Genomic DNA, 18,651 nt, shown 5'->3' with positions numbered 1-18,651 from the left:
GGCAATTAATTGTCCAGTGCCTTATACACATTAGAATGTCTTCTGAACCTATTGATATTGATAAGTTTGACTGACATTATGGGTAAGGGGGGCTTTAAAGTCTCATCATTTGGCATTGGATTTTGTGTTACCAATAAGGGTTAGCTTTAGAGATGATCAAATCAATCCAACACAAATTGACTCAATCGAATTCCATAAAATTCTCATGTCTTAAGCCCACTTTACACGTTGCAATTAGTTGTACAATCGCATTTGCGATGTGACACGCCCAGGTTGCATACGGGATCTTATGAGATTGCACGTTGGTCGTTCATTTGCTGTCACACGTGCGTTAGTAGTCTATGTTAAATTGGTCAATTTTGTGTGCGATCCTTTAGATCATGTGTTCCGTGACGTATGCATTGGGCACCTTTTTTTTTTTTTTTATTTATTGACTTGCCAAGCATGTGTAATGTGTAGGGATGCGTTTTTACTATGTCATCTGCCGTTCAGCTCTGCTACATGGCCGCTGACAGCAGACATAGACAGCCATGTAGCAGAGCTGAATGGCAGATGACAGCAGACACAGACAGAGCCGCACTGTCAGAATGAACTCGGGTGAACCTCACCCGACTTCATTGTCATGCTGCGGCTCTGTCTGTGTCGCGTCCTGATTAGCGGTCACCTGTGAAGGACTCACCGGTGACCGCTAATCCCCCGAGTGACTGAAGTGTCCCCCCTCTCTGATACTCACCGATCCCCGATCTCCGGCGCTGCACGGCATTCACACTGCTCCGGCGGCTTTTACTGTTTTGAAAAAGCCGGCCGCCCATTAAACAATCTCGTATTCCCTGCTTTCCCCGCCCACCGGCGCCTATGATTGGTTACAGTGAGACACGCCCCCACTCTGAGTGACAGGTGTCACACTGCACCCAATCACAGCAGCCGGTGGGCGTGTCTATACTGTGTAGTGAAATAAATAATTAAATAATTAAAAAAAACTGCGTGCGTTCCCCCCCAATTTTAATACCAGCCAGATAAAGCCATACGGCTGAAGGCTGGTATTCTCAGGATGGGGAGCTCCACGTTATGGGGAGCCCCCCACCCTAACAATATCAGCCAACAGCCGCCCAGAATTGCCGCATACATTATATGCAAGTAGAGGTACACTGCACACTCAATGTGATAAATAATGTATTAATTTTATTGAAAATTCAAAAAAACCTTGCAAAGGAATTGAACTAAAGACAGAAAATAGCTCTGACGTTGCGGCCACAGGACTTGTTCACAGAGTCTGTTGTGAAAAATAGAGCATAAACACATACAATTAGTACAAAACAAATAATATTATGCTACTTTGCGATTTTGTAAGAAAGTGAACATGAATCTCGTCGGTGATATATGAAAGATGTACGTACATACAGACATGTACATATATATATACATATACATACATACATATACACATACATACACGCATAATGCACACACATAGACATAAACAAGTAGATCAAGTCTAGATTATAGTAAGTCAAGAATGCAGAATACATCCGTCATATGTATATACGCAGGTACATAACAATGGGAGCAAAGGCAAAGGAAGGTGGAGCAAGGGGAGGTTTTTCAAGAGACTGGTAGCAGCATGAGGTAGTGAAAGAACAGATTAAGGTGGTGAAAAAAACAGGTGATACTACCTGTCACTAATAGTTCTGTATTCCAGGGAGAATGCTAAAATATAAAATAGATATCTGTATGTATAAAGCTAGGAATATATACGTATAGAGGAAGTGGTGTAAGCAGATAGGTTACCTGAATCAATATAGACGTGGTAGTTACATATAGGGTATGGATGGGATACCAGGAACGCCTGGGATGTATTTTCTATGTATGAGAAGGAATAGGAAAGTCAGCCCAGTATAAACATAGAGTGAGGAAATCTGGAAAATGTAATCTTACCTGAGCCTGTGTGGACGCCAGCACTCACGTGCCTTGGCTGTATAGGACGGCTAGTGTCAGCTGTATTGTGGCACTTTAAATACATAGTAAGTGGGAGGGGTATTGGCGTCATGGAGCTCACGTGGTAAGCTCCCAGCTGATCAGGTCATTAGTATGCAGTGCCTGTGTGATGACTGGGAATCGAAGGAAAGGGTATGACCTAATGCGCGTGCGCGGTACACGGCCTCATGTGTAGGGATGTAACATAACAGTGGCAAGGAGATGACGTCGTGCGCTGGGCGCCGATATCATCTCATCAGAGCCCAGAGACTGTATATATAGACAGGGGGGATGGCACCGTAATGTCACCGCACACGGCACCAGCGCCCGCCCCTGAAATAACAGCATGTTGCCACGTTACAGAGCTGACGCTGCGCGTCTGCGCATGCGTGATGGCCGAGAATCAGGAGAATCAGGAGAAGGGATGATCTAGCGCGCCTGCGTGGTCAGGGCAAATCATATCTCTGCCGAGGAGATGACGCTGCGCGCAGGCGCAGATATCATCTCCTCAGAACTCGAGTAGGAGAATATATATGTTGACAGGAGGATCACGTTGTAGCGTCACCACGTGTGTTATAAACGCCCATCTTTGTGTGGGACTGACAACAGGTAGCCATGTTATGAAACTAACGCCGCGCAACTGCGCATGCGTGGTGGCCAAAAGGAGAAGTGACCTAGCGCGCCAACGCGGTCAATGACCCCTTGTGTAACGGTGTATGGTATCACAGGCGAGGAGATGATGCTGTGCTGAGCCGCAGGCATCATCTTCTCGAAGCCCAAACAGGAGAATGTATGTGTGTGTACTAACGCCAGCCCCTATGTAGAAAATACAGCAAGATGCCATGTTATAAAACTGACACTCAAAATAGGAAAGGGGAATGGGGGTCTTTTGGGGGGGGGGGGAGGAAGGGAGAGGGGGAACAGGGGGGGGGGGGGGAAGAAAAAGGGAGGAAACCCAATGTCAATGTAATTTAGATATATAGAAGAACCAAAAAGGATAAAGGGTAGAGAGAGGAAAGAATAGAGAAGGGGAAAAAAAATATAGAGAAGGGGAAAAAAAGGAGGGAGGTGCAAAGTGCCGTACCAGTCTTACCCATCGGGATGGGATTTGGGAAGGGGGAGAGGAGCAGAGGAGTAAGGATCCATTTTATTGCAGATCAGATATTCATATCTGTTAGAAAAAATAAACAATGTGTTAGATTTCAATTACATAGACCATTCAATTTCCCTATTCAAACCAAACGGAGTTAGTGTATGCAGAGTATAGATCCAATAACTCTCTCTGTGTTTAAGCAGTTGTATATGATTACCACCCCGTCTTGGGCGTTCTATTTTTTCCAGAACTTGGAATCTCAATTGAGAGACTGAATGACGGGCCTCTTTAAAGTGATGTGGAATTGGGAGCCAAGTTTTATTACAACGTATTGTCGATTTGTGACTTGCAATCCTATCCCGTATGTGCTGTGTGGTTTCGCCTACGTACAACAAACCGCATGGGCATTTAACTACATATACGACGAAATTAGAATCACAGGTATAAAAGTCTTTAATTGGGTAGGATCTACCAGTTCTGGGGTGGGTCACAGAACTGCCTTTGATGACATTAGAGCAGGCCGCACAACTCAGGCAGGGAAAAGTCCCTTTCCGTTTTGGACCTAGAAAAGTTTGGACTGGATTGCGGTGAATCGGGCCTATATCCGCTCTAATTAAGCGATCACGTAAGTTAGGAGATCTTTTCATACACATAAGAGGTGGTGGAACAAAGGGATCAATCTCTGGATGCGCTTTTTGCAAGAGAGGCCAATGTTTTTTGATAATGTGTTGTACTTTGGGTACTATCGGGTGATATTTGTGTACAAACGGAATACGTGAAGAGTGTGATTTGGGTTCTGTAGCAGAATCGCTCTGGTAAAGAGCACGTTCTGTTTCTTGTTTTAGGAGCGTCAGAGGATAATTACGTTCCTGAAATTTTTCTGACATAGCGTTTAGGCGTAGAGGTAGAACCTCCTTATCCATGACAATTCGACGTACTCTTGTGAATTGCGATCTTGGTAGACTAGTTTTTATGGCCTTCGGGTGGCAGCTATTGAAAGAGAGTAAACCATTACAGTCAGTTGGTTTGGTGTAGATGTCTGAGCTTAGTTTGCCTAATTGATTTTTTGAAATTCTAGTGTCAAGGAAGACTACCTCTGTATAGCTAAAGGTGTGAGTAAAGGATAGTTCCTCTCTAATGGAATTAAGGTCACTGATGAAGGTCTCAAGGGTAGTTGTGTCGTTGTTCCAGATGAAAAAAACATCGTCAATGTAACGATACCAACAGATAATGTTGTCAAAGAAGGAGTGGAGGTATACATGTGATATCTCAAAAGCATTCATATAAAGGTTAGCATACGCGGGGGCCATATTGGACCCCATCGCGGTTCCACGAATTTGAAGGAAATATTCATCCCCGAAAAGGAAGAAATTTTCCCTCAAAACGATATTAAGTAGTTGTAAAACGAAATCCTTAATGTCCTCAGCTATATCGGATCCTTCTAATGTGGATTTTACTGCATCTATCCCGAGGTCATGAGTAATGGAAGTGTACAGACTATTCACGTCCATAGTCACTAGAATACTGTCAGGAGATATATGATTTAGATTTTTGATTTTAGTTAGGAAATCCCCTGTATCTAATATGAAGGATTTTGTTTGTTTAGCAAATGGCGTGAGAAATTTTTCAAGGAAAATCGATAAAGGAGCTAACACAGAGTCCGTGGAGGCCACAATCGGGCGTCCCGGAGGATTCTGTAGAGATTTATGAATTTTCGGTAAAATATAAAGGACTGGAGTGATTGGATGGGAATTGGTAAGAAATGTAACGGTTTTGTTGTCAATGACCTTACTGGCAGAAAAGTGAGAGAGAACATTATGAATAAGTTGTTGAATTCTGAACGTGGGGTCTTGTGGTATCTTAGTATAGGTATTTGTATCGGACAATTGTCTTTTAATTTCATTTAAATAAGTAGATTTATTCATAACTACTATACCTCCCCCTTTATCCGCTGGTTTAATAATTATATTCGAATTATTACGAATAGACTGGAGTGCCTGTTTCTCAACCTCACTTAGATTACTATGTGTGGGGTATTTCCCTGCCTTATATTCATGAATAAGATGGTCAATATCTTTTTGAATGAGGTTAATATATGCCTCAACTGCGTGATTATTGTGGGGTGGCATGAAATTACTTTTATTCCTCAGGCCCAATTGGTTAATACATAATGATGTTTGGGGAGCCTCAGGAGTGATGTTGAGCTGAGGTATTGTATCAATTTGTGTACCAAAATGAGCTTTCAATCTAATATTCCTGTAAAACCTCTGTAGGTCACATTCTAATTCAAAAGTGTCCCAGGATGATGTTGGACAAAAAGTTAAACCCTTGTTTAATAATGACATTTCAGCATGGGACAAAGTATAATCAGAGATATTAATAATCAGGTTAGGTATCTTACTTGGGAGCGTGTGATCCTGTCTGTTGGTGCGACGGTAGGACCTCCTGGTCCGCGTTTTTTTCTCAGTCCTTTCTCTAAAAAAAGGGGGGCTGTACGTATACTGCTGCTTGAATCGCTTCCAGAGCTGGCTGAGTCTTGTCTTCGTGTACCAGGGCCACGTCGCCATGGCCTATTGTCAGTGGGTTCGTTCCAACGGTAGACCCTATTGGAAAGATAATCAGCGTTATCTCGTTGAAATTTCTGTCGTTTTCTCTCCTGTAGGGACTTCTTGAACTCCTCAACGGTTGTATCAAGTTGAGTTTTCAGATTCTGTAGTTCAGACGTAGAGAGAGTTGTGGCCAGCTGGGTTTCAATTGCTGAAATTTTATTCTTAGAGTCTTCAATGGCAGTCTGAAGATGTTCTACAGTCAAAGTGATAATATCAAGGGAACACTTGTTCAAAATGCCCTGGAATTTCTTACAATAATCTTCGTTCTCAGAGAAAAGTGTAGGTTTTTGATGGCATCTCAGGCCCCTTGGAATCTTGTTCTGGCGAAAATACTCTGCCAGAGTAGTGCAGTGCAGATCATATGATATAAGTTTCCTCTTCTCCTTCTCCAAATCTCGTGTTCTAAGTTCCTTTGCAGGGATTTTAAGAAACTCAGAAGAGTTTGTTACTCTAGAGATGATGTGACTACTTGTCTGATCATCATATGCAAAAATGTCAGACGACATTAGTGTCCACAGGTGCAACAGCCAACACAATTTAGGACAATAGGAAAGAGGGGCGTGCACACTAATTTGAGGGCGAGGTGCTAGTGAATGGGTAAAACCCTTCAATATACAAGTAGAGGTACACTGCACACTCAATGTGATAAATAATGTATTAATTTTATTGAAAATTCAAAAAAACCTTGCAAAGGAATTGAACTAAAGACAGAAAATAGCTCTGACGTTGCGGCCACAGGCCTTGTTCACAGAGTCTGTTGTGAAAAATAGAGCATAAACACATACAATTAGTACAAAACAAATAATATTATGCTACTTTGCGATTTTGTAAGAAAGTGAACATGAATCTCGTCGGTGATATATGAAAGATGTACGTACATACAGACATGTACATATATATATACATATACATACATACATATACACATACATACACGCATAATGCACACACATAGACATAAACAAGTAGATCAAGTCTAGATTATAGTAAGTCAAGAATGCAGAATACATCCGTCATATGTATATACGCAGGTACATAACAATGGGAGCAAAGGCAAAGGAAGGTGGAGCAAGGGGAGGTTTTTCAAGAGACTGGTAGCAGCATGAGGTAGTGAAAGAACAGATTAAGGTGGTGAAAAAAACAGGTGATACTACCTGTCACTAATAGTTCTGTATTCCAGGGAGAATGCTAAAATATAAAATAGATATCTGTATGTATAAAGCTAGGAATATATACGTATAGAGGAAGTGGTGTAAGCAGATAGGTTACCTGAATCAATATAGACGTGGTAGTTACATATAGGGTATGGATGGGATACCAGGAACGCCTGGGATGTATTTTCTATGTATGAGAAGGAATAGGAAAGTCAGCCCAGTATAAACATAGAGTGAGGAAATCTGGAAAATGTAATCTTACCTGAGCCTGTGTGGACGCCAGCACTCACGTGCCTTGGCTGTATAGGACGGCTAGTGTCAGCTGTATTGTGGCACTTGAAATACATAGTAAGTGGGAGGGGTATTGGCGTCATGGAGCTCACGTGGTAAGCTCCCAGCTGATCAGGTCATTAGTATGCAGTGCCTGTGTGATGACTGGGAATCGAAGGAAAGGGTATGACCTAATGCGCGTGCGCGGTACACGGCCTCATGTGTAGGGATGTAACATAACAGTGGCAAGGAGATGACGTCGTGCGCTGGGTGCCGATATCATCTCATCAGAGCCCAGAGACTGTATATATAGACAGGGGGGATGGCGCCGTAACGTCACCGCACACGGCACCAGCGCCCGCCCCTGAAATAACAGCATGTTGCCACGTTACAGAGCTGACGCTGCGCGTCTGCGCATGCGTGATGGCCGAGAATCAGGAGAATCAGGAGAAGGGATGATCTAGCGCGCCTGCGTGGTCAGGGCAAATCATATCTCTGCCGAGGAGATGACGCTGCGCGCAGGCGCAGATATCATCTCCTCAGAACTCGAGTAGGAGAATATATATGTTGACAGGAGGATCACGTTGTAGCGTCACCACGTGTGTTATAAACGCCCATCTTTGTGTGGGACTGACAACAGGTAGCCATGTTATGAAACTAACGCCGCGCAACTGCGCATGCGTGGTGGCCAAAAGGAGAAGTGACCTAGCGCGCCAACGCGGTCAATGACCCCTTGTGTAACGGTGTATGGTATCACAGGCGAGGAGATGATGCTGTGCTGAGCCGCAGGCATCATCTTCTCGAAGCCCAAACAGGAGAATGTATGTGTGTGTACTAACGCCAGCCCCTATGTAGAAAATACAGCAAGATGCCATGTTATAAAACTGACACTCAAAATAGGAAAGGGGAATGGGGGTCCTTTGGGGGGGGGGGGGGAAGGGAGAGGGGGAACAGGGGGGGGTGGGGGGGTGGGGAAGAAAAAGGGAGGAAACCCAATGTCAATGTAATTTAGATATATAGAAGAACCAAAAAGGATAAAGGGTAGAGAGAGGAAAGAATAGAGAAGGGGAAAAAAAATATAGAGAAGGGGAAAAAAAGGAGCCCCCCACCCTAACAATATCAGCCAACAGCCGCCCAGAATTGCCGCATACATTATATGCGACAGTTCTGGGACTGTACCCGGCTCTTCCCGATTTACCCTGGTGCGTTGGCAAATCGGGGTAATAAGGAGTTATTGGCAGCCCATAGCTGCCAATAAGTCCTAGATTAATTATGTCAGGCGTCTATGAGACACCTTCCATGATTAATCTGTAAATTACAGTAAATAAACACACACGCCCGAAAAATCATTTATTAGAAATAAAAAACACACACACATTCCCTGGTTCACCACTTTAATCAGCCCCAGAAAGCCCTCCATGTCCGGCGTAATCCAGGATGATCCAGCGTCGCTTCCATCGCTGCTGCATGGAGGTGACCGGAGCTGCAGCAGACACAGCCGCTCCGGTCACCTCCACACAGCAACTGAAGACAGCCGTGCGATCAGCTGATCTGTCACTGAGGTTACCCGCTGTCACTGGATCCAGCGGTGGATGCAGCGGTGGCCGCGGGTAACCTCAGTGACAGATCAGCTGATCGCGCGGCTGTCTTCATTTGCTGTGTGGAGGTGACCGGAGCGGCTGTGTCTGCTGCAGCTCCGGTCACCTCCATGCAGCAGCGATGGAAGCGACGCTGGATCATCCTGGATTACGCCGGACATGGAGGGCTTTCTGGGGCTGATTAAAGTGGTGAACCAGGGAATGTGTGTGTGTTTTTTATTTCTAATAAATGATTTTTCGGGCGTGTGTGTTTATTTACTGTAATTTACAGATTAATCATGGAGGGTGTCTCATAGACGCCTGACATGATTAATCTAGGACTTATTGGCAGCTCTGGGCTGCCAATAACTCCTTATTACCCCGATTTGCCAACGCACCAGGGTAAATCGGGAAGAGCCGGGTACAGTCCCAGAACTGTCGCATATAATGTATGCGGCAATTCTGGGCGGCTGTTGGCTGATATTGTTAGGGTGGGGGGCTCCCCATAACGTGGAGCTCCCCATCCTGAGAATACCAGCCTTCAGCCGTATGGCTTTATCTGGCTGGTATTAAAATTGGGGGGGACCGCACGCTGGTTTTTTTAATTATTTAATTATTTATTTCACTACACAGTATAGACACGCCCACCGGCTGCTGTGATTGGGTGCAGTGTGACACCTGTCACTCAGAGTGGGGGCGTGTCTCACTGTAACCAATCATAGGCGCCGGTGGGCGGGGAAAGCAGGGAATACGAGATTGTTTAATGGGCGGCCGGCTTTTTCAAAACAGTAAAAGCCGCCGGAGCAGTGTGTATGCCGTGCAGCGCCGGAGATCGGGGATCGGTGAGTATATGAGAGAGGGGGTAAGAGGGATAGACTGACATGGACAGAGAGTGAGGGACAGAGATAGTGACCGACTGACAGAGATTAGTGAATGACAGACATTGTGAGGCGCTTCAGAACGCAGCTTTTCAGCTGCGCTCTGAAGCGGACCTTTTTTAAGCTGCGGTGCAGAGCGCACACCTGCGCACATAGCATCAGCCACCAAAATCGTATGAGGGATGTCACACGTTACAATTCACTAAGTTCGTGCAACAAAACGCTCAATTCTAAAGAATGATACGATGTGTTTGCGATCAACGGTTTTGCGTTCAATCCTGATCGCACGTAGATGTCACACGCAGATACCTCACAAACGATGCCGGATGTGCGTCACTTACAACTTGACCCCAACGACGGATTGTGAGATATATTGAAGCGTGCAAAGTGGGCTTTAGTGAATTCAAGCAACTTGCGATTCCATTCGTGTAAATTAAAAAAATTTTGGCATCACCAATTTACACATTGAAAAATATTGCATCAGTCACAAAACAATTACATGCCCTCAGTTCTGACTGCACAGGCTTCCTAAAAATGTGTTGCAGCTATCACATCAAATGGTATAATATAACCAGTCAGGAGGGACTATCAAAGAATGTATAAAAGCCTAAGGCCGGTTTCACACATCCGGCTTTTCGCTGGTTTTCCGGATCCGGCGCTCTCCCGTACAGACAATACAGTACAGTGACAGCGCTGTAACTGCCGGGTCACATGCGCCGGTCACATGACAGCATGTGACCGGCGCTTGTTGCACTGTCACTGTACTGTAGTCACTGTATGGGAGAGCGCCGGATCCGGCAAACCGGCGAAAAGCCGGATGTGTGAAACCGGCCTAAGCAGGGATTGCAGCTGCCATTTTAGGGAGATTTTAGACTAGAGAGAGGATGCTATTGCTCAGCAATAGAGACAATAAAGAACAATTGCAAAACCTCTGTACAAAGGTGAGAATAGTAGTTTGCGAAACAAAGTTGCAATCAATGGATAGAGAAATAGCGCAGGTGACAGCAGCAGTTGATTAACGACGTAGAGTATATGGTATCTATTTGGTATCTATTTTTAATTCTTGCTTTTTTTACAACTTTCTCTCTCTTGCATTTTGCATCTCCATCTCTCTCTTGACTATATTAATGATTAAAAACTGTTTGGATGCAGTATTGGGGGACCACAAAATGTTCTACACACCTTTCCAAAGCAATGGGACTACGGTAGTTGAGCTTCACCGCAAATACATTTTCTGCAAATCAATATTTCAAAAAAATTGCTGAACCTGGTGAACTTGAATGCCAAAAAGTTCAATCATCTCTAGTTAGGTTACAAGTAGTTCTCTGAGAACTGCAAGTGAATTAAAGTATTTTGAGCAAAGAAAAATGTGCACATAATGTAGCCTGAAAGAATTTGTTTACACATTAGCTTTACTTACAGTTTCATATATATATATTAATTTTATGACTTGTTTAAATGAAAATGTGGTGGACAATCCCTTTAACAATATGTACAGATTATTTCTTCCCACTATTCAAAGGATCATATCAAATGAACAGATGTGAAACATAAAGTTAATTGTTGTAAAACGGAGAATCAAGGGAAACGAGTTTCATCCTACTGGGTTGCAAAAGTACTGCTAAAAATGTCATATTCAGAAACATTTGTATCAAGGGAAATTGGGTTAACTAACGAGTCCTGGCTCTGTCTTAACCGGATCACATCTGCTTTTAAGCCTTTATAAGGTGGCTTCATTGAAATCTTGATCATTTTCCCCAAAAAAAGAAAGTAAAATTATGAAATTATTTTTTCTATTAAAATTGTACACACTACATCTAAAATGAACTGATTCACAGCATCCAGACAATTAGCATATTCAGTAATCTGTGGTCACTGGACCAGAGCCCCAGTAGCTGCTTCCTAAATTTCACATCAATGTCATAACTAGAGATGAGCAAACCGGTCCCGGTTCGGCTCGAGGTCGGTTCGCCGAACGGGGGTCCCGTTCGAGTTCGGTTCGTCGAACGTTCGACGAACCGAACTCGAACGTATAGGCTATAATGGGAGGCAATCACAAACACATAAAAATGCATTATAAATGTACACAAACAGTTAATAAACATTGCCATAACACTTACCGGTCCTCGCGATCCCTTCTGCACTCTGTCTCCTGCCGCTATTCCATCCGATGATCGCTGAATCCTCCCGGTGACCTGCACTGCCAGCAGAGATGCAGGACCTATCGTGACGTCAAAATAGCCATGTGACCACTCACGTGGCTATTATCTCATTGGCTACAGACTGGTCACATGACTATGACACGTCATGTAGGACCTGCGAGTGCATCTCTCCGGTACACGGTGCACATATGTGTATCGCCGTGTACCAGCGACATGCTCTAGCACACGGTCGACTCCCCGTTCCGTTAGGGACCGGCTGACACAGCCGGTCATTAACGGAGATCACCGTTGCCATAGCAACGCAGTTAGCGGTGACGTCACCGCTAACCGCGGCTCCGAGAGCACCATTGCTATGGTACCGCGTCTGTCAGCGTTACCGCTGTTACCGCTGACAGCCAGCACTGATCACTCACGGAGTGAAGGCTGCACGCTGCTTCCCGATTGTAGTGAGGATTGTACTGAGGATGAGGTTCCCCAGCCCATGATGGGCTGGTGCACCTCATCCTCACTACAATCGTCACTACTACTACACTAGTGAGGATTGTAGTGAGGATGAGATGCCCCAGCCCATGATGGGCTGGTGAACCTCATCCTCACTACAATCGTCACTACTACTACACTAGAAAAAAAGAAGACAGAAGAGCAGGATCGTGGAGGGCTGACAGGGGGTAATAAAGATGGAGTCTCTAATGTGTCTGTGTAGTTATTTCTATTAAAGTATTTTTTCTCTGTGTGGTGTTTTTTTTAACCCCTTATTGGAGATTCTTAATGGCCGGGTCAAACGTGCCTGACATTAAGAATCTCTGGCTTAATACTGGCTAGTAAAACAAAGCCAGTATTAACTCATGATTACCCAAAAAGCCACCCGGCTCCAAGGCTGTTGGAAGAGTTGGATACAGCGCCAGATGATGGCGCTTCTATGAGAGCGCCATTTTCTGGGACGGCTGCGGACTGAAATCCGCAGCAGAGGCGCCCAGAAACCTCGGGCTAACCTGTGCTGCGGATTTCAGTCCCCAGCTGCCTAGTTGTACCCGGCTGGACACAAAAATGGGGCGAAGCCCACGTCATTTGTTTTTTAATTATTTCATGAAATAAGTGAAATAATTAAAAAAAACGGGCTTCCCTATATTTTTGGTTCCCAGCCGGGTACAAATAGGCAACTGGGGATTGGAGGCAGCCCATGGCTGCCTGCTGTACCTGGCTAGCATACAAAAATATGGCGAAGCCCACGTCATTTTTTTGGTGGGCAAAAAAATTCTGCATACAGTCCTGGATGGAGTATGCTGAGCCTTGTAGTTCTGCAGCTGCTGTCTGCTCTTCTCCATACAGATAGACAGCAGCTGCAGAACTACAAGGCTCAGCATACTCCATCCAGGACTGTATGCAGAAGTTTTTTGCCCCCTGAAAAAGTTATGTGGGCTTCGCCATATTTTTGTATGCTAGCCAGGTACAGCAGGCAGGTACGGCTGCCCCCAACCCCCAGTTGCCTATTTGTACCCGGCTGGGAACCAAAAATAAAGGGAAGCCCTTTTTTTATTATTTCATGAATTTCATGAAATAATTAGAAAACAAATGACGTAGGCTTCGCCCCATTTTTGTGTCCAGCCAGGTACAACTAGGCAGCTGGGGATTGAAATCCGCAGCACAGGTTGGCCTGAGCTTTCTGGGCCCTACTGCTGCGAATTGCAGTCTGCAGCCGCCTCAGAAAATGGCAGTTTCATAGAAGCGCCATATTCTGGCGCTGTATCCAACTCTTCCAGCACCTGCCTGCTATACCTGGCTAGCATACAAAAATATGGCGAACCTCACGTCCTTTTTTTGTAGTTTTTTGGCAAAAAAAATAAAAAATGCTTCCCTGGATTTTCCATTGCCAGTGAAGGTAACACCAAGCAGTGGGGGTTAGCAGCCAGTAGCTGCTTGGATTACCCTTAGCTAGCAATAAATAACTAAAAATAAAATGGGCTTCCCTGTATTTTGATTGCTGGACATCACAGTGCTGTAAAAATAAATCTTTAAAAAAATGACGTAGCGCTCCGCGGTATTTTTGAATCTCAGCGCAGATAAAGCAGACAGCTATGGGTTGCCACCCCCATCTGCCTGCCGTTACCTTGGTTGGCAATCAAAATACAGGGAAGCCCATTAATTTTTTCTATTTAAAAAATAGTTAAAAAAAAATGACGTTGGGTCCCCCCATTTTTGATAGCCAGCTAGGGTAAAGCAGACGGCTGTAGCCTGAAAACCACAGCTGGCAGCTATACCGTGGTTGGGGATCCAATGTGGAGGTCCCCTCAGGCTCTTTTTTATAATTATTTTATAAATATTAATAATTACACAATAAAAGTTAGGGTCCCCCCCAAATTGGATCACCAGCCAAGGTAAAGTGGACAGCTGTGGTCTGGTATTCTCAGGGTGGGAAGGTCCATAGTTATTGGGCCTTTACAGCCTAAAAATAGCAGACCGCAGGCACCCCAGACGTGGCGCATACACTAGATGCGCCAATCCTGGCGCTTCACCCCAGCTCATCCCGTGCCCTGGTGCAGTGGCAAACGGGGTAATAAATCGGGTTGATACTAGCTGTAAAGTCACCTGAGATCAAGCCCAGCAGTTTGTGATGTCATGGCGTCTATTAGATACCCAACATCATAAACTGTCAGTACTAACAAAAAAAAAAAAAATCGACAAAAGAAATTTATTTGAAAAAACAGTCCCCAAAACATTTCCTCTTTCACCAATTTATTGTAAGAAAAAAAATAAAGGGGTCCCACGACGACTCTGGACCGTCTAGAATATGGGGGGGAGACACTCAGGGAACGTATCCCCCATTTTCTAGGAGTACGGACCCTTCATGTGAGGAGTGTGGGTGCATTGAATCTGCACTCACTCTTCTCGGGTCCACAGCAGCAGAGTCCATGTCGTAATGGTTGCTACCAAAGTTGCAATGCCCTGCTCATGAGGTAAGGGCATGCCTAATCAGGAGAACTACTGAAGAGGAAGCTCTGCTCACTGGTATATAGGTGCTCAGAGGTAATAATAGATAAAATTAGTGAGTAACCTCGGCACTCTAAATCTCCCAGACTAAGTCAGTAAGTCACAACGGATAGTAATGCAAAATCACTCTTTATTGGTCCGTATTAAGAAAAAAAAAATGTTTCATGAGCATATATGTTTTTGTCCAAAACAAGTTACAAATGACGTTTCGGCCTGAGCCTTCGTCAGATTGGACTTATCTGCATGTAATCATGAAAAAGGACAATAATCAGTATCACATAAGAGTGAGAGAACAATAACATAAACTCGAACAATGTACAGGTACAATTGGGATGCAGCAAAAAAATTGCAACACAGCAAGAAATGAAACACATGATACAAATGTCATAATACAGTACAAGGACAATATAGTAATGACAAATATGGGGTCAGAGTAGGCTTAGATAGCTCTGGTACGAAAGAGATGTCAATCATAAAGTAACATGTGCAGTAGGTGTACAGCTACAGTATGCATGGCAGAGCTAATGGGTAGACCGACCATAGAAAAAGAATGGAGAAAAAGTGGAGAAAAAGTGGAGAAAAAAATGGAGAAAAAGTGGAGAAAAAGTGGAGAAAAAGTGGAGAAAAAATGGAGAAAAAAATGGAGAAAAAGTGGAGAAAAAAGTGGAGAAAAAGTGGAGAAAAAGTGGAGAAAAAGTGGAGAAAAAATGGAGAAAAAAATGGAGAAAAAGTGGAGAAAAAGTGGAGAAAAAGTGGAGAAAAAGTGGAGAAAAAATGGAGAAAAAAATGGAGAAAAAGTGGAGAAAAAGTGGAGAAAAAGTGGAGAAAAAGTGGAAAAAAAGTGGAGAAAAAGTGGAGAAAAAATGGAGAAAAAAATGGAGAAGAAGTGGAGAAAAAGTGGAGAAAAAGTGGAGAAAAAGTGGAGAAAAAGTGGGGAGAAAAAGTGGAGAGAAAAAGTGGAGAAAGATTGGAGAAAAAAGTGGAGAAAAAGTGGAGAAAAAGTGGAGAAAAAAGTGGAGAAAAAGTGGAGAAAAAGTGGAGAAAAAGTGGAGACAAAAATGGAGAAAAAGTGGAGAAAAAATGGAGAAAAAGTGGAGAAAAAAATGGAGAAAAAGTGGAGAAAAAGTGGAGAAAAAGTGGAGAAAAAGTGGAGAAAAAAATGGATAAAAATGGATAAAAAGTGGAGAAAAAATGGAGAAAAAAATGGAGAAAAAGTGGAGAAAAAGTGGAGAAAAAAATGGATAAAAAGTGGAGAAAAAGTGGAGAAAAAATGGAGAAAAAAATGGAGAAAAAGTGGAGAAAAAGTGGAGAAAAAGTGGAGAAAAAATGGAGAAAAAAATGGAGAAAAAGTGGAGAAAAAGTGGAGAAAAAGTGGAGAAAAAGTGGAGAAAAAAATGGAGAAAAAGTGGAGAAAAAATGGAGAAAGAGTGGAGAAAAAAATGGAGAAAAAGTGGAGAAAAAGTGGAGAAAAAATGGAGAAAAAAATGGAGAAAAAGTGGAGAAAAAGTGGACAAAAAGTGGAGAAAAAAGTGGAGAAAAAGTGGAGAAAAAGTGCAGAAAAAGTGGAGAAAAAGTAGAGAAAAAATGGAGAAAAAAATGGAGAAAAAGTGGAGAAAAAGTGGAGAAAAATTGGAGAAAAAGTGGAGAAAAAATGGAGAAAAAAATGGAGAAAAAGTGGAGAAAAAGTGGAGAAAAAAATGGAGTAAAAGTGGAGAAAAAATGGAGAAAAAGTGGAGAAAAAATGGAGAAAAAGTGGAGAAAAAGTGGAGAAAAAGTGGAAAAAAATGGAGAAAAAAATGGAGAAAAAGTGGAGAAAAAGTGGCGAAAAAGTGGAGAAAAAGTGGAGAAAAAGTGGAGAGAAAAAATGGAGAGAAAAAGTGGAGAGAAAGTGGAGAAAAAGTGGAGAAAAAAGTGGAGAAAAAGTGGAGAAAAAGTGGAGAAAAAGTGGAGAAAAAAATGGAGAAAAAGTGGATAAAAAGTGGAGAGAAAAAGTGGAGAAAAAGTGGAGAAAATAATGGATAAAAAGTGGAGAAAAAGTGGAGAAAATATGGAGAAAAAGTGGAGGAAAAAGTGGATAAAAAGTGGAGAAAAAGTGGAGAAAAAAATGGAGAAAAAGTGGAGAAAAAGTGGAGAAAAAATGGAGAAAAAAATGGAGAAAAAGTGGAGAAAAAATGGAGAAAAAGTGGAGAAAAAAATGGAGGAAAAAATGGAGAAAAAGTGGAGAAAAAAGTGGAGAAAAAAGTGGAGGAAAAGTGGAGAAAAAGTGGAGAAAAAAGTGGAGAAAAAGTGGAGAATAAAATGGAGAAAAAGTGAAGAAAAAATGGAGAAAAAGTGGAGAAAAAAATGGAGAAAAAGTGGAGAAAAAGTGGAGAAAAAATGGAGAAAAAGTGGAAAAAAAAATGGAGAAAAAGTGGAGAAAAAGTGGAGCACCCTTTGGTGCCTTTCATGTGGCACTAAGGGGTGCTTAGCTTTGTATTTAGCCAAAAAAATGAAAAAAAAATGACGTAGGGTTACCCCCTAGTTTTGTTGCCAGCTAGGGTAAAGCAGACGGCTGCAGCCTGCAGACCATAGCTGGCAACCTCACCTTGGCTGGTAATCCAAAACTAAGGGCACCCCACGCTGTTATTTTAAATTAAATAAATATTTTAAAAAAAAACAACACGTAGGGGTCCCCCAAAATTGGATCACCAGCCAAGGTAAAGCAGACAGCTGGGGCCTGATATTCTCAGACTAGGGAGGTCCATGGTTATTGGACTCTCCCCAGCCTAAAAATAGCAGGCCGCAGCCGCCCCAGAAGTGGCGCATCCATTAGATGCGCCAATCCTGGTGCTTCGCCCCAGCTCAACCCGCGCCCTGGTGCGGTGGCAAACGGGGTAATATATGGGGTTAATACCAGATGTGTAATGTCACCTGGCATCAAGCCCTGGGGTTGGTGAGGTCAGGCGTCTATCAGATACCTGACATCACCAATCCAGTCAGTAATAAAAAAAATAGACGACAAACACATTTTTATTTGAAAAAACACTCCCCAAAACATTCCCTCTTTAACCAATTTATTAGAATGAAAAACAAATCCAGGTCTGGTGTAATCCAAGGGGTTGCCATGACGATCCACACTGTCCCAGTCAATGAAGAGCAGGATGTTCCCCATTGGCTGGGAGAGCAATGCAGTGACCTGAGCTAACATCAATGGGTCAGCCCAGGTCACTGCAGGGGATGACAAGTGCTGCTGTCAGCGAGGTACATTACCTGCGCTGATCTCCAGCACACTGACAGCCCCTGTCACTGAGTTCAATGACCGGCGCCTTCACACCAAGTATCGCGAGAGGTCCGTGACGTCACCGCTAGTCAGTCTCGGGTCGGAAGTGAGAGGTGATGTGACAAGCGGCGGCCATGGAGGACAGTGACAGCGCTGAGGTCGGGATGGCGGGACTTCATCACCGCAGGTAAGCCGAGCGGGACCATGTGTGTGTGTGTGTGTGTGTGTGTGTGTATGTGTACATGCCACGGGCAGGAGGGGGCGGAGTGAGCTGAGCGGGGAAGTGTGGGCTTCCTGCACGTAACTAAGATAAACATCGGGTTACTAACCAAAGCGCTTTGCTTGGATACCCGATGTTTATCTTGGTTACCAGCTTGTGGCAGGCTGCCAGCGATGGCTCCTGCACACTGTAGCTGTAAAAAGCCCTGCTTTTTGCTGCTAGAACCGTTCTCGAACGTAACTAGAACTATCGAGCTTTTGCAAAAAGCTCGAGTTCTAGTTCGATCTCGAACAGCCCCCAAAATCACTCGAGCCTAGAACTGGAGAACCACGAACCGCGAACCGCGCGCAACTCTAGTCATAACTATTTTATTGCAAAGTAAACATATACATAAGAGCGATAAGGGCAGATTGTTTGAAAGACAGTTACAGCAAAAATAGGTACCATAAAACGTAACTTTTAATATA

General features: G+C 43.6%; 1 protein-coding gene across 6 annotated transcripts in view; it reads left to right on the top strand.

Annotated features, from left to right (window-relative positions):
* Window positions 1–18,651, top strand: part of LAMA2 (laminin subunit alpha 2) — a 1,231,414-nt gene that overhangs the window by 170,490 nt on the left and 1,042,273 nt on the right. The gene's annotated exons all lie outside the window — the stretch shown is intronic.

This window comes from Anomaloglossus baeobatrachus, chromosome 3 (genome assembly GCF_048569485.1).
Source record: "Anomaloglossus baeobatrachus isolate aAnoBae1 chromosome 3, aAnoBae1.hap1, whole genome shotgun sequence".
NCBI lineage: Eukaryota > Metazoa > Chordata > Amphibia > Anura > Aromobatidae > Anomaloglossus > Anomaloglossus baeobatrachus.
The sequence above is the reverse complement of the archived record's forward strand: the minus strand, read 5'-3'. Positions and strand labels throughout refer to the sequence as shown.